This window comes from Myiozetetes cayanensis, unplaced genomic scaffold (genome assembly GCF_022539395.1).
Source record: "Myiozetetes cayanensis isolate MyiCay16 unplaced genomic scaffold, myiCay2020 scf16, whole genome shotgun sequence".
Lineage (NCBI taxonomy): Eukaryota > Metazoa > Chordata > Aves > Passeriformes > Tyrannidae > Myiozetetes > Myiozetetes cayanensis.
Genome location: NW_026087270.1, coordinates 13,999,374 through 14,011,313, shown reverse-complemented (window position 1 = coordinate 14,011,313; position 11,940 = coordinate 13,999,374). Strand labels below are relative to the sequence as shown.

Genomic DNA, 11,940 nt, shown 5'->3' with positions numbered 1-11,940 from the left:
TTTACTGCACTTTGCTAAATATTTACAGCATATTTACACCTGAATTTTAGCAACAAATCCTCTCCCACAGAGAGATGCTTTGGGCTGTGAGGAAAGAGGCAAAATAATGAAAAAGTAATAATCCTGAGAATCCATGGAAAATTCACGCCAGTTTTACCCAGCGAAAACATCTCCTCTGCAATCGAGCTATGGTCTCTTTAACTCCAATAATGTAATTGTCATAAGATTTAACAGGAAGAAAAGCAGACAGTTCAGCTGTTTTTCTGTGGTAGATGAAGAGGAAAATCAGGCTGGAGTGGAATGGAGGTAACACCTGGAAAATCTGAAGAAAAGCAGGGATTTCCATGGCTGAGCTGCATTTGGGGAGGCTGCTGTTTTGAGGATGTCACGCGTTCTGATGTGTGCTGCCAAGAGGGACAGGTGAAATGGATTCTCTGAGCTGCAAACAGTAAGAAGCAAGGCACCGTGTCCTGATGTGCTGGGAGGTGTGAGCTAATGAGGCATCCCCAGCACCAGGCTCAGGAAATTCAGAGTCAGCTGCAGGACATCTCCCATCAAACCTGGTGATGCCTTCCCAAGGTGTCAGGAGATGCCTCGGCCCGGTGAGCACAACCCAGACAGGCAGGGGCAACACCAAAGGCTTAACCTGGTAATACTGAACTGCACCCAGCCCCAGAGCAGACTGGTTCTTACTAGTGCAATAATCTTACAGCTCTAGAAAGCAGAGGAAGGACTCTCTGGACTTGGCAGCTTAGAGGTAATTTTGTAGAAATATTTGTCTTGCTTTTATAGCAACATTGTTGCCCTCACATGCATTTTTGGGTCTGGCCAATGATGTTATGATGTTATGGTGTTACACCTGCAACCTGTAATTTTCACTGTCTGCTTGAGTCTATAGGAACCTGTTTGTAAAGAGCAAGTCTGGGCTACTTTTTCTTATAAAAAAAAATTATGTTTGTGCACTTCATCAACATAAATCTGGGGATAAAAACAGTGGGAGCTAATCTGAATGTACTAAGGAGGTGGATTGCGTTGAGGAGCACAGTACGTGCTGTTCCAACTTAGAGACTTAATTTACTTTGAACAGAAACTAACTGCAGATTTTCTTCCTGGGCTAAGGAGAGAAGTGCCAACCATTCAACCTCCTTGCAGACACAGTGTCCCCTCCTTTAACTCAGTACACCGAACTGAGGCAACTGATATTCTCATTCTGAGGAAAATCTTACTGCCAGGAATATGTAGGGTGGGATTCACAGGACGTTCTCATTAAAATCTAGGTCATTGTAAACAACAAAAATCAAAGGAGGGAAAAAAAAGGACACAAACCGACCAGGGCTTGAATTTACAAACAAAATCATATTTCATGCATAATTGAGAAGAAGTTTTGAAATCTTCCCAGGCATTGGAAGCACTGCAGTTTGAGGAGGATGCAGCTGGCTGTCCAGAGCCCTGCCAGGGCTCCCCGCTTGTTTATTCTCAGCAAAAAGCATTTTAAGGCAGGAAGCAAAGCCCCGACATCAGAAGTCTCTTTTCTTGTGCCCATCTATGTTCACCTGGGGGACGTGAAATGTTTGAAGCTCGTCAACCCCTCGCCAGGACTGAAGTCTTTGTTCATAATGTCTGGACAGGTAACATAGGTAGGAATTCACCAAAACCAAATGTGGAGAAATGAGGAAAAACTGTCTCAGCTTCCTGACACTAAAGGTAAACTGGAGAGAGCTCTCTCCTCCCTCTCACCTAATCTTTTCCTGACAGCAGGCTCTTGATTTCTTTCTGTGAGCCCATGATACCACTCAGGCTGCATCTGGGTAGAGGTTCCCATCAGACAGCATTAATTGAAGAGCAGCTCTCCCTCCAGAGCCCTTACACCCCTCTCCTGGGCCCATCTAGGCAGACTCAATTTTTCACCTTGAAACTTCCTTTGTTACTTCTTTATCTGTTTGACTGCCTGGCTGTGCTTCTTAATTAAATGACTGACTTATATACTTTCAGATCTTACCCAGAAATAAAATTTTATCAATTCTGCAGAGATTTAGAGAAATATGAATGACAATCTTAATATTCTATGGTTTCACAGCAGCTGCCACCAAGGGCTTGTAAGATGCAGCCAGAAGGGCGAGTAGTGCTGCAGTTAAAGAGAAGATGCTACAGTTGTGTCACAATCTGCCATCTGTCATGGAAATACAGCTGAAAAGGCAGAAGGGGTGGAATTTATGGCATGATTGCAGCTTTGCAGTGCCTGGTGTCCCCTCCTGCTGCAGAAGTACATGACCCTGCCACGGATCAGAGGGGCACCGTGTGAAGGAAAGGGAGAGACGAAGAGAGCACCAGGATAATCCTCTCAGACAGAGTGTCCTGCAACCTGCCCAGCCACTGTTTTGAGGAAGTGTCTTGGACTTCAGAGCAAGGTAATCTTTGCTTTATCTCGTGCAGAGACCCTGAGCTGGATCAGGAGTGTAAATTTTGGGTGTCAACAGACACTCCTGAAACACTTCCTTAGAAAAACCAGAAATAGGAAGGCTCCTAGAGGTCATGGCAGAGCCAAGCTGTGTCTCCTATCCTGGGTGGGAGATTCAGAAAAGTGAATCTCAGCTCTGGCATTTCCCTCACAAGGTGCTGAGAGTGGGGTTTGTTTTCTTTCTGGGACCTCCTGGGCAGCTGAAGGGGTGACCTGACCATGGCACACACATTGGCACTGGGGCACACACGGGCTCTTTGTGCCTGATCTTCTGAAGCGGTCCTCTGATTAAATTTAAGATCCAATTAATTTAAAGGTCTGTGCATGCCAAACTTTTGATACATGCTAAAGTGAGAGCCTGCAATTCAGCACTTCAGCCTGGCAAATGCCCTCCATGAGCTCCTGCCTACGAGTCCCGTGGGTGCTGATCTGCACCATCAGGGAAGTGGCTGCTGCTAAAAGTTTGTCTGTTCAAGAGGTACCCGAGCTCACACAATACCCCTGTCAGGGGAGCTGGAACTGGATGTCTGTCTCCAAAGTCCAGTGCTAATGTCTCTACCACCGGGCTGTTCTCACCTCCAGCACAGCAACAATGCTGTTGTTTTAGCAGTCAGACTCACCTGCATTTTCCAGCACGGAGCCAGAAGGAAGCTGGATAATGCAGTCAATTTAAATGGACTGGTTCACTTAGAAAATCCTCTGCTAATTCCTGCTGTTTTCCAAGCTGCTGAAAAATTTAAAAAGACGATAATGTATGCCTCTGTAGACAAGTAAAATAGCACAATCAATTGCATTTTAATTTTTTAAAAACTATTTTGTCTCACAAAAGGTTGAAAACGAGACGAAAGGACGTGAAGGAGAATAATTAAGAGTACCAAGAGGCAGGATTTGCATCAGAGCAGGTTTACTGTGGGGCTCCAGTTTTACAGTAGGATATATCAGATATCTGCATGTAGGAACATTTACTTTTTGCTTGTCTGGGATCAGCCCAAGCCTGTGTGGTGCCCCCTGAGCCTTCACCTGCAGGTACAGCACTGTGGCACGGTACCTGTGTTTTGTACAAGCCAGCTCCAGCTGGGATGTGCAGGGAGGAGGAAAACATCGTTTTGCCTGGCCATGGTTTCCCCAGCAAATCTGTCTCCTCGATGTAACTGGAAATCTGATGATGCACTTCAATTATTCAGCTAATTGGGAGATGAGTTAATCTTTGTGTCAAGCTGTGCAAACGAGTCAATGAGCTTAGAATCCTTCCAGCCCAACCCTGGTCTGTTTGACATGCCTCTGATGGCTTTTTCCTTCTCGCTCTTTCCTCTACACTAAAAGGGAGGTTAACATTATTTATTCTTTCCAGAAAGAAAAAACAATATCAAGTGTTTTGAAAGCTGTGACCTGAAGGCTTTCTTTGTGCTGTGCAGTCAAGGGCAAGGCTTGTATTCAGAATTGCAGAGAGACAGACAACAACGTGGATCAACATAATAAAAGTTATTCAGCTGAAAGGGGAAAAAAAACCCCTACACCAAAAACCCAGAGACCAAACATTTGCTGGTAAATGCAATGAAACAGGTATGAAGAGGTGGTTGTGTTCAGAGTTTTAAAGACCAAATTACCTTCCCAGCAAAAGGGCCACTAAGTGAGGTTTCCATCCCACCACCAGCTGCTTTCTGCTGAAGTCAGTGGCTTTTCTGTGAAATAATGGGGCACTTATGCCTTGTTGACCTCAGGAGTCTTTGTGGGAAACAAGAAGAGAAGCAGGAGTTGGTCAGGGCATCCTGGCACGGCAGCAGAGCATCACCCACCAGCAGGAGATCCAGGCTGTCCCTGGGACAAGAAACTTGAGGTTTAGTGTAATTTTTTTCCTTGCAAATAATGGCTCCAGCTGCTCTGACTCTGCCTGTGGAAACATGCTCAATCCCACACGATGGTTTTGTGCAAAATGAAGCAAGCAGGTCTTCAGGCTGAGCTGGGGTGGTGGAGACAGTTGTTGTCCCTGTGCTGTGGAGCCAGGAGCTGCCAAATCTCCCTTTCCCAGCCTCGAAGGGCAGCCCAGTGCAGGAGTGCTGCAGCAGCACAGATGGGCTGAGCTGCAGAAGGTAACAGAGCACTTCCCCAAATTTTCCCTCCAGTGCCTGAGCTTCTGAGGCTAATGAAGCTTTGAGGGATAATGTGAATTGCTGCATAAATTGATATCCTTTGCTAATTGCATCAGCGTTTTGCTTTGATGAAAGCCTAGTATAAGGTGCCAAGAAACTAATAACATACAACATCAATAGCTATTTTACAAAAAACAAACGTCAATGATTGATTGAATGTCTGATGAGTCACAGAGCCGTGAGTCGGGTCACCAGGAAATGTTTCTAAAGGTTCAGTGAAAGAGTATTTCAACATGGTGAAGGATCATCCCTTAAAAAAAAAAAAAATTCGACCCCCAAACTCTGTCAGAACATCATTCAGGCTACTGAGATGGAGGTCACCTTGTTCTGCTCGCTCAGATGAGACTTAACGCCACTCACGAGTTGCTTCAATCCTCTCTTGCTTTTTTCCCCTCCTTCACCATCACCATCATCTTGTTCCCAGCTGCAGAAAATCAGGTGGCCAGAAACACTGCTGAAGGTCTTCAGAGCCAAACTGCTCTCAGGACAGGGCTGCTGTGAATGCCTGACAAGCATTTTTGTGGCCAAATTGGATTGAGGCAGATTGTCTCATTTTAGCTTGGGCTCTGACAGAAGGAAAAGCCCTGGTATTCTTGCGTGGCGCTGCCAAGCACCTCTGTGTCAGATGGTTGGTAGCAAACAAATTGTTATTACCTGGCAGTTGGTTGGAAATAGAAATTCACTCGCTCAAGTTTTCTAAGGACGTAAAAAAGCTCGGTGAAGTGATGCCATTCCTGGAGAGCCCGGGGCTGCATCCTGCACAGCCACGACCTCCCTCGCTGCTGGCTGCCAGCCTCTTACCCCTATTTTGGACACTTCTAGCTTGACCTTGCAGCAACCTCCTGTTACTGCTGGGATGTTGATAAATGCATTCCATATCTGCAACTTCTGTGCTCCAGTGAGATCCCTCTCCATCACCGCTGCACAGACCAGAGATGTTTGCAGGGGCACGCAGTGTTCCAGTGGAGACATGAAAGCCAAGAGCTGATTTTGCTTTCCCACTGAGGGGAAATGCGATGAGGATTCAACAATGTTGTTTTCTCAGGCATAATTTGTTGTGGCTGTGAGGAAAGGGTTGGCTGTCCACCGCGGGTGTTCACCCGGCCAGCAGTGCAGGAGCAAAACAAACACCCCAGCAGATGCTGCAAACATGAAACTCCTGTAAACCACAGCCAAAAGTGATGGCAGTGAAGTGTGAGACAGTTTGAATGAGCAGAGAGTAGGAATGAGCCCAAAGGTGCAGAGCTTTAGGAGAGGGCTTTGGGAACGTGCAAACACCCACTGTCTTGTGGCAGCCAAGGGTTAAACACGTGCCAGTGCTCCAGAAAAATACACCCAAGTTGCATAAAACCATTCCTCGTGTTTGAATGAAGCAAGAATTGAAGAATTCCACTGAAACCACCTAGGGAACCACAGAGTGATGTCCACCAGGTTTCCTTACTCTTCAGCTCCAGCGGTTCACCAGCACGGCTTTTATTCCCACGTATTCCTCTTTTCATTGGGATGTTACTGGAAAGCCTTATTGAAAAAAATATAAATGTCTACAGGAAAATACATTGCTAAAGAGATTTCTGAAAGCAAAATATTTCAAGCCAATCTAATTTATTTCTAAGATGGAGCTGTAGTATGCGTTGATCTGTCTTGATCCTCACAGGACTTTTGTGACATTCCTTTAAACCAGCAGAGGAAATACAGGCTAAAAAAATTTACTCTGAAGTGGATGTATTGAAACAGAAACATTGTTTTACAAAGAGCAGCAAGAAAAGGTTCAATCACTGCAGTGATTTAGAGGCAAAGATGTGTTGAGTCTTTTTGAACTTTCTGAAATAAATCCCTTATCAGAAACTGTGGCTAAAACAGGGTTTGTTTAGTCCACGAGGGAGACAGCTGAGGAAGGACAGCAAACTTTTTGGCTGAGATGACTGGAGGTGAATGATGGGGAGCAGGAGGGAGCTGGCATGGCAGGTCACTGCCTCCTCCTGCCAAAACTTGGGATTTGGTGTTGCAATGAGCAGAATTTCTTTAATTCTTCTCCTACACAGTGCCTGTGTGTTCTATTTGAGTCTGCCCCAGTGCAGGGGCTGGGAGCCCATCTGCTCTTGCCATCCCACATCCTGCATCCCTGCAACTCTCGTGATCTCAGCTCTTAATCCCTGGAAACTATATCTGGGGAAAACTTATGGATGTTTTGTCCTGGTGCTCAGGCCCTGAATTGTACTGGAAGAAGTCAGTGCTCACTTGCATAAAGGATAGGCTGATTAAAATAAGTGTATTTGAAGTTTCTGTGGTCCTGGGCAGGAGTGTCTAAATCACGCTGAGAAGTGCCATTAAGTCCTGCCAAAGTGAAGAATTTGCCCTTGTTTAACCTGACTCCACTTTTCACATTAATTTAGCTAAATGAATGCAAGTTGCTGTGTATTGAGAGAGTGGCTTATTTTAATTAATCTTAAACCAGTTCCAGGTCAAATGCAATAACTAGGAATAAGTCACGAAAACTGATATAAGTGCATCTGTATAGGAATTTCCCTGATTAACTGAATGAGGTTTAAGTCATGCTTTTACTTAAAATGATACAATTTTCATGTGCAAAGGTTTGGATCATTTAAGCAATCTTAAAAATTTAGCTCTAAACCCTTGCAAATTATTAAATAATCAGAGAAGCCAGCAATAAAAGCATAGAAGAGAGATCCAGGATGGTATTTTCATTGTTCAGTTGGTTTAGTCATTGCTTTTCCCTGTCCCTGTCGGCCCTGCAAGCTGGGGCACTGTGGAGCTGCACGAGGCAGGTGTGAAGCAGCTGAAATCTGATCTTCAGCTTCTCTTCTCCTCCCCATTTCTGAAACCTAACAGATTTCTCTTGCTTTTCAGACAGTGTGATGGAAGCAGTGGCACTGCATGCCCTTGGATGGTCTGGATTTGGTCCAGCTGGGGAGGATGAGACTGATGTAAGTATGGAACACTGCTGTACCATTTACCGACACAGTGTGGGTGCTTTGTGCCACAGGGATGTGATTCCCAAAGGAAATCCAGGCTTTGTTCCCCCCCAGCTAATTATAGAGCTCTTATTCATTTTCTGGTTTGTTGTTTCTTTTTAAACCAACCCAAAGGAAGTGTGTGTGTATGTATGGCTGATAATTTCTAACAGCATCATTCACAGCTCTTCCTCAGCTCTGTCATCTTCTGGTTTATGCCTCAACACTTGATGATGTTACCCATTTATGCAGAGATCAATGTGTCAAAATGAAGTAGATTTATAGTGAGGATAATTCTGCTTCTGAGTTTGAAAATAAATTTAAAAAAAAGAGTGTGGTATTTTCCCTGAGTTAATCAAAGGAATTCGAAGGGGATTTAAATCTTCCAATTTTCTTTGGCTCGTGGAGAAGATGAAAAGTGTTTGACCTCCCAGTAAACCAACTGAATTCATAGGGTGGCTCTGTAGATAAATAAAATGTCCACCCAGACAGAATATTGATTACTTAGGTACTATTTGCTGAATCACAAATAGGACCATCAAACACAACAGCAAGAAAGTACCACAAAATACATCAGGGCATCCCAAGTCTTGGGCCTAATGCAAATGGACAAGGGAAATAAGTGGTATTAAACTAACAAGGCTGAGAAATGGCAAGGTGCATTGCTCCATAGGGTCACTCGTGGAAGCAGCAGGTCCTCTATACCAACCACCTCCCCAGCACCCATCACTCACTCTGGCACTTCCTTTAGGGAAGGGCAATTTGTTAAAGGGACTGGGGCTGTCATGGAAAATTTGGGCCCTCCTGGCACTGAGACACCAAGTTTTTGGCTTGCTGATTCACTAGAGAAGGAATTGCCCATCTGTACCATTTGCAGTTGTACTTTTTAAAGTGTTGGCTGTGAATCAGAGCTCAGGGGTATGGGTTCACCTTCCCCACCTGTCTGTGCTGAGCAGGGTGGTGTGGGAAGCAAGAAAAGAGGATTATAGGAAATAGGCATGAAAGATAAGAGATGCACTTGTTTTTGTCTTCCTTATGGAAGTGAGCTGTGGCCAGTCCCACTGGTATTACACATGTTTTAGGATCATAACAAACTGAAGAGGTTTTGTCAGAAAAGGTAATTTGAAATTTAAATGAACTTCTTAATTCTAAAAGAGGAATACTATCCTTCTTTCCTAAGGAGAGCTGTGAAATGAAAGATAACCTACATCAATTCCATAATCAGTAGCAGGGTACAAAGAGACAAAATTACAGATATTCCTGCATGAAAGAATTAAAATAAGCAACTTTTCTCTTTTTGTATTTGTGCAAGAAGTCACCATTAAATGCATATTCTGTTCCACCTTCTTGTCTACAGAAAATACACAAACTGCAATTAACTCCAAGTGTAGCAGCACTGCTGGAAGAAGTGATCATAAACCAAACCTCAGACTAATAACCTGGGTAGTAATACTTCTAAGTTGAGATAATTTTGGGCTTGTCATCTTTGGCTGAAGGTCCAAGCCAGGCATATTTTCTTTTGTATTAAATATATTATGTGTCATGAGGCAAAAATTAAAATAACCCTGGCCTTAATTTAAAAAGCTGTCTTCAGACAGAGCTGTAAAATCTGTTTTGTTTGACTTTTCTTGGAAGACAGCAGACTTCAGATTGAAATAATATGTGCTGCAGGAGGGTTAGAATGATCCTTTGAGCAGATGTGTGTACCTCCAGTAATTATTGATGTGGGGTATAAACCTTCAGATCTGAGCAGAGAAATGGGATGTATCTGAGGCTGATGAGGGGTATGGATACTTTCATCTTGCTATGGAAATCTTGAAGGGAATGTATTCAGGGAAACCCCTATTTACAGTAATTTATGCCTTTCAGGGCTTATCCAAAGCCAGGCAGTCTCACAGGGGCTGCTGAATTCCTGTGTGAACTGAGGTCGATATCTCAGTTCCTTCTGAAGAACTTTTTTGTTGTTTTGGGGTCAGTGAGGGGGGATTGGACTTGCACGAACATCTTGGACCCAAAGAAGCAGAACAACAGGGCAAGGATGAGCTGGATGGAGAATTTAACAGCCAAAGAGGAACTGGCAGGCATTAGGGCTCGTGCTAGTGTTTGGCATTATATACTGGCACAGGTGTGGAAATTGGGACATTGGGAGGAGGCTCCAGTGCTCACCCAGCCGGTGGTGGGCTGCCAAAATCCCACCTCTGCCTGGGGCTACCTTTATGGGATTTTGTGCTGTGAGGTGAGAGATAACGTGGATCCTCCTTGGGTTAGGAACACAGTATCTAATCTTTATCTCCCAGATTATGAACGGTGTGGTTACAGGTTAATAATTAACAGCGAAGGTTAATGGAAACAAATGTGTCAGCTGCACTGATCGTTTTTTTGAAACAGCCCTTTGTTTTCCTATGGTTTTGCACATTTTAGGGACAGAGGAATCCCCAAAAGTGTCTTTGCTGATTTGTTGCTACTTGAAACCATTTGGTCCACCTCATCCCCAAATATTCCCTTGTCCACTTTACTTTCCCAGTTGATGCTGTTCTCCATTAGCTGCACCTCTCCAGGCAGGATTACCAAGTGTGTGTGTGTGGGGGGGGGCAACTTTACAGATAGCAAGCTTGGATAATTAAACAGGGGACTCATAAATATTAATAAAATTAATAAAAGTAAGTTTTAGCCTGATGCCTAGCTGGAGAAACTTGAGTTTTAATACCAAACCATCCTGCCATCAAGAGACAAAGTCCTGTCCATGGGTGCAGGTGCTCTGTGTAAATCCCCTTAGAGATGGGACACACAGAAGCAGGAGCTGGGCCACTTCCCCCTTCTCTGAGCTCTGTGTTCATTGTAATAGGTGGATTTTATTATTAGTGATTACTTATTTTCCTCTTATTTTCTTATGATCCCCGGCTGGGCATAGGCTAGCAAGCAAGTAAAATCCTGGTGACATCTAGTGGCTGCTGGGAATCCACCGTGGCATGAGAGGTGAGAACGCCTTCCCTCTGCACATTTAAGCCTGCTGTGCACAAAACAGAGATGGAAATATCACGCCTTTCAAGACCAACAGACTTCCACAACCTGAATTTAGAGACCTCAAGGTCTCTAAAGGACATTGTTCAAGGACAATGTTGCTGGAATTTCTTTGAATGGTGCAGCTGCCCAAGCAGTCCTGTCTCATGTTCCTGTGGTGATCTGGAGACACCAAAAACAGGTGATGTCACCCAAGTGGCCTCTTGTACCCCAAACCCTGTTTTCCTTTAGAACAGCCTCCCACATCCCACTGCCTGGCTCTGAGTGGGTGATGAACCCACAGCGTGCTGAAACCCATCACAGGAAGATTAGTTTACAGATGTATAGTGAGAGAAATTTAGGCCAGTTACAGAAATATTTTGAAAAGCCAATTGCAAGCAACATAGTATGGCATTATGTGTTAATTACCAAATCCAAAAAGAAATACTCTGTGAAGCTGGAAGATCTGGGGCGGGTGCTGGAGCACAGGCTGATTTCATGCCAAGTAAAGCTGGTACTTAGACAAGGAACACTGATGTGATTTGAGTTTAGAGATGTAGTTTGGGCAGCCTGCACGAACAGGCTCCTGCCAGTGTGCATCAGCAGTATGCAGTTAAGTATGGATGAGCAAAGGTTTGAACAAACAAATGCAGGAAGGAGGCAACACCTGTGTGCTGGGAGGGCTCGTGGCAGCTGTTCCCCCCAGGGCAGGCTCAGGGCAGCACCCCCGCTCAGGCTGAGCACAGATGCCACCTTGGTCTTTTCCCGTTGCTCTGTGCCTTGAATTGGGGAAACATACTTCGATTTTTGTAGTGATGAGTGAGTGAAATCGTATTTGGGTTCTGCTTGAACAGATCAGCAGTAATTTCAGATCCAGGGACAAGGCTGGCACGTGTGGCAGCGTTGTGTTTCTGCTGGTGTGCTCTCCATGCTTCAGCATGAACCCCCAGCCAGGATTTCTCAGAATAAAACACACAATAAACACACACACAGACAACCTGTGTTAATGAAATGTGGAGGAATAAAGAGATACCAGAGGTGCATGTCCAGGGGGGTCGTTCCTCCCCACGCACCATCTGCCTCTGCAGTCCCACATCTCCCTGTGCTCCCGTGGGCATCCAGCTGGCCTGGCTGAGGGGCACTGGCAGCTGGGCAGCAGCTCACACGTGTCCTGCACCTGTGGTTTGCTGGGGCACTTTGAAAGTGAGAACATTTGGGAAATTCTAAGGGAAACTGAGGCTCGTGATGGTGCTCTTGGCCGGATTCAGGACGGCCTGACAGTCAGCACAACGTGTGGTCCAGTTCCTGATGGGGGAGGCCCATTATGTACAGTTCATGAGGAAAGGAGAGCTGCAATTAT

The 11,940-nt window shown here is 44.9% G+C and overlaps 1 long non-coding RNA gene across 1 annotated transcript; it reads left to right on the top strand.

Moving 5' to 3' along the window:
- The first annotated feature begins 2,262 nt into the window (after positions 1-2,262).
- On the top strand, positions 2,263-10,660 carry LOC126638063 (uncharacterized). The gene is made up of 3 exons (XR_007628493.1): positions 2,263-2,408; positions 7,477-7,553; positions 10,492-10,660. It is a non-coding gene; the product is annotated as an uncharacterized LOC126638063 (long non-coding RNA).
- Positions 10,661-11,940: the final 1,280 nt, after the last annotated feature.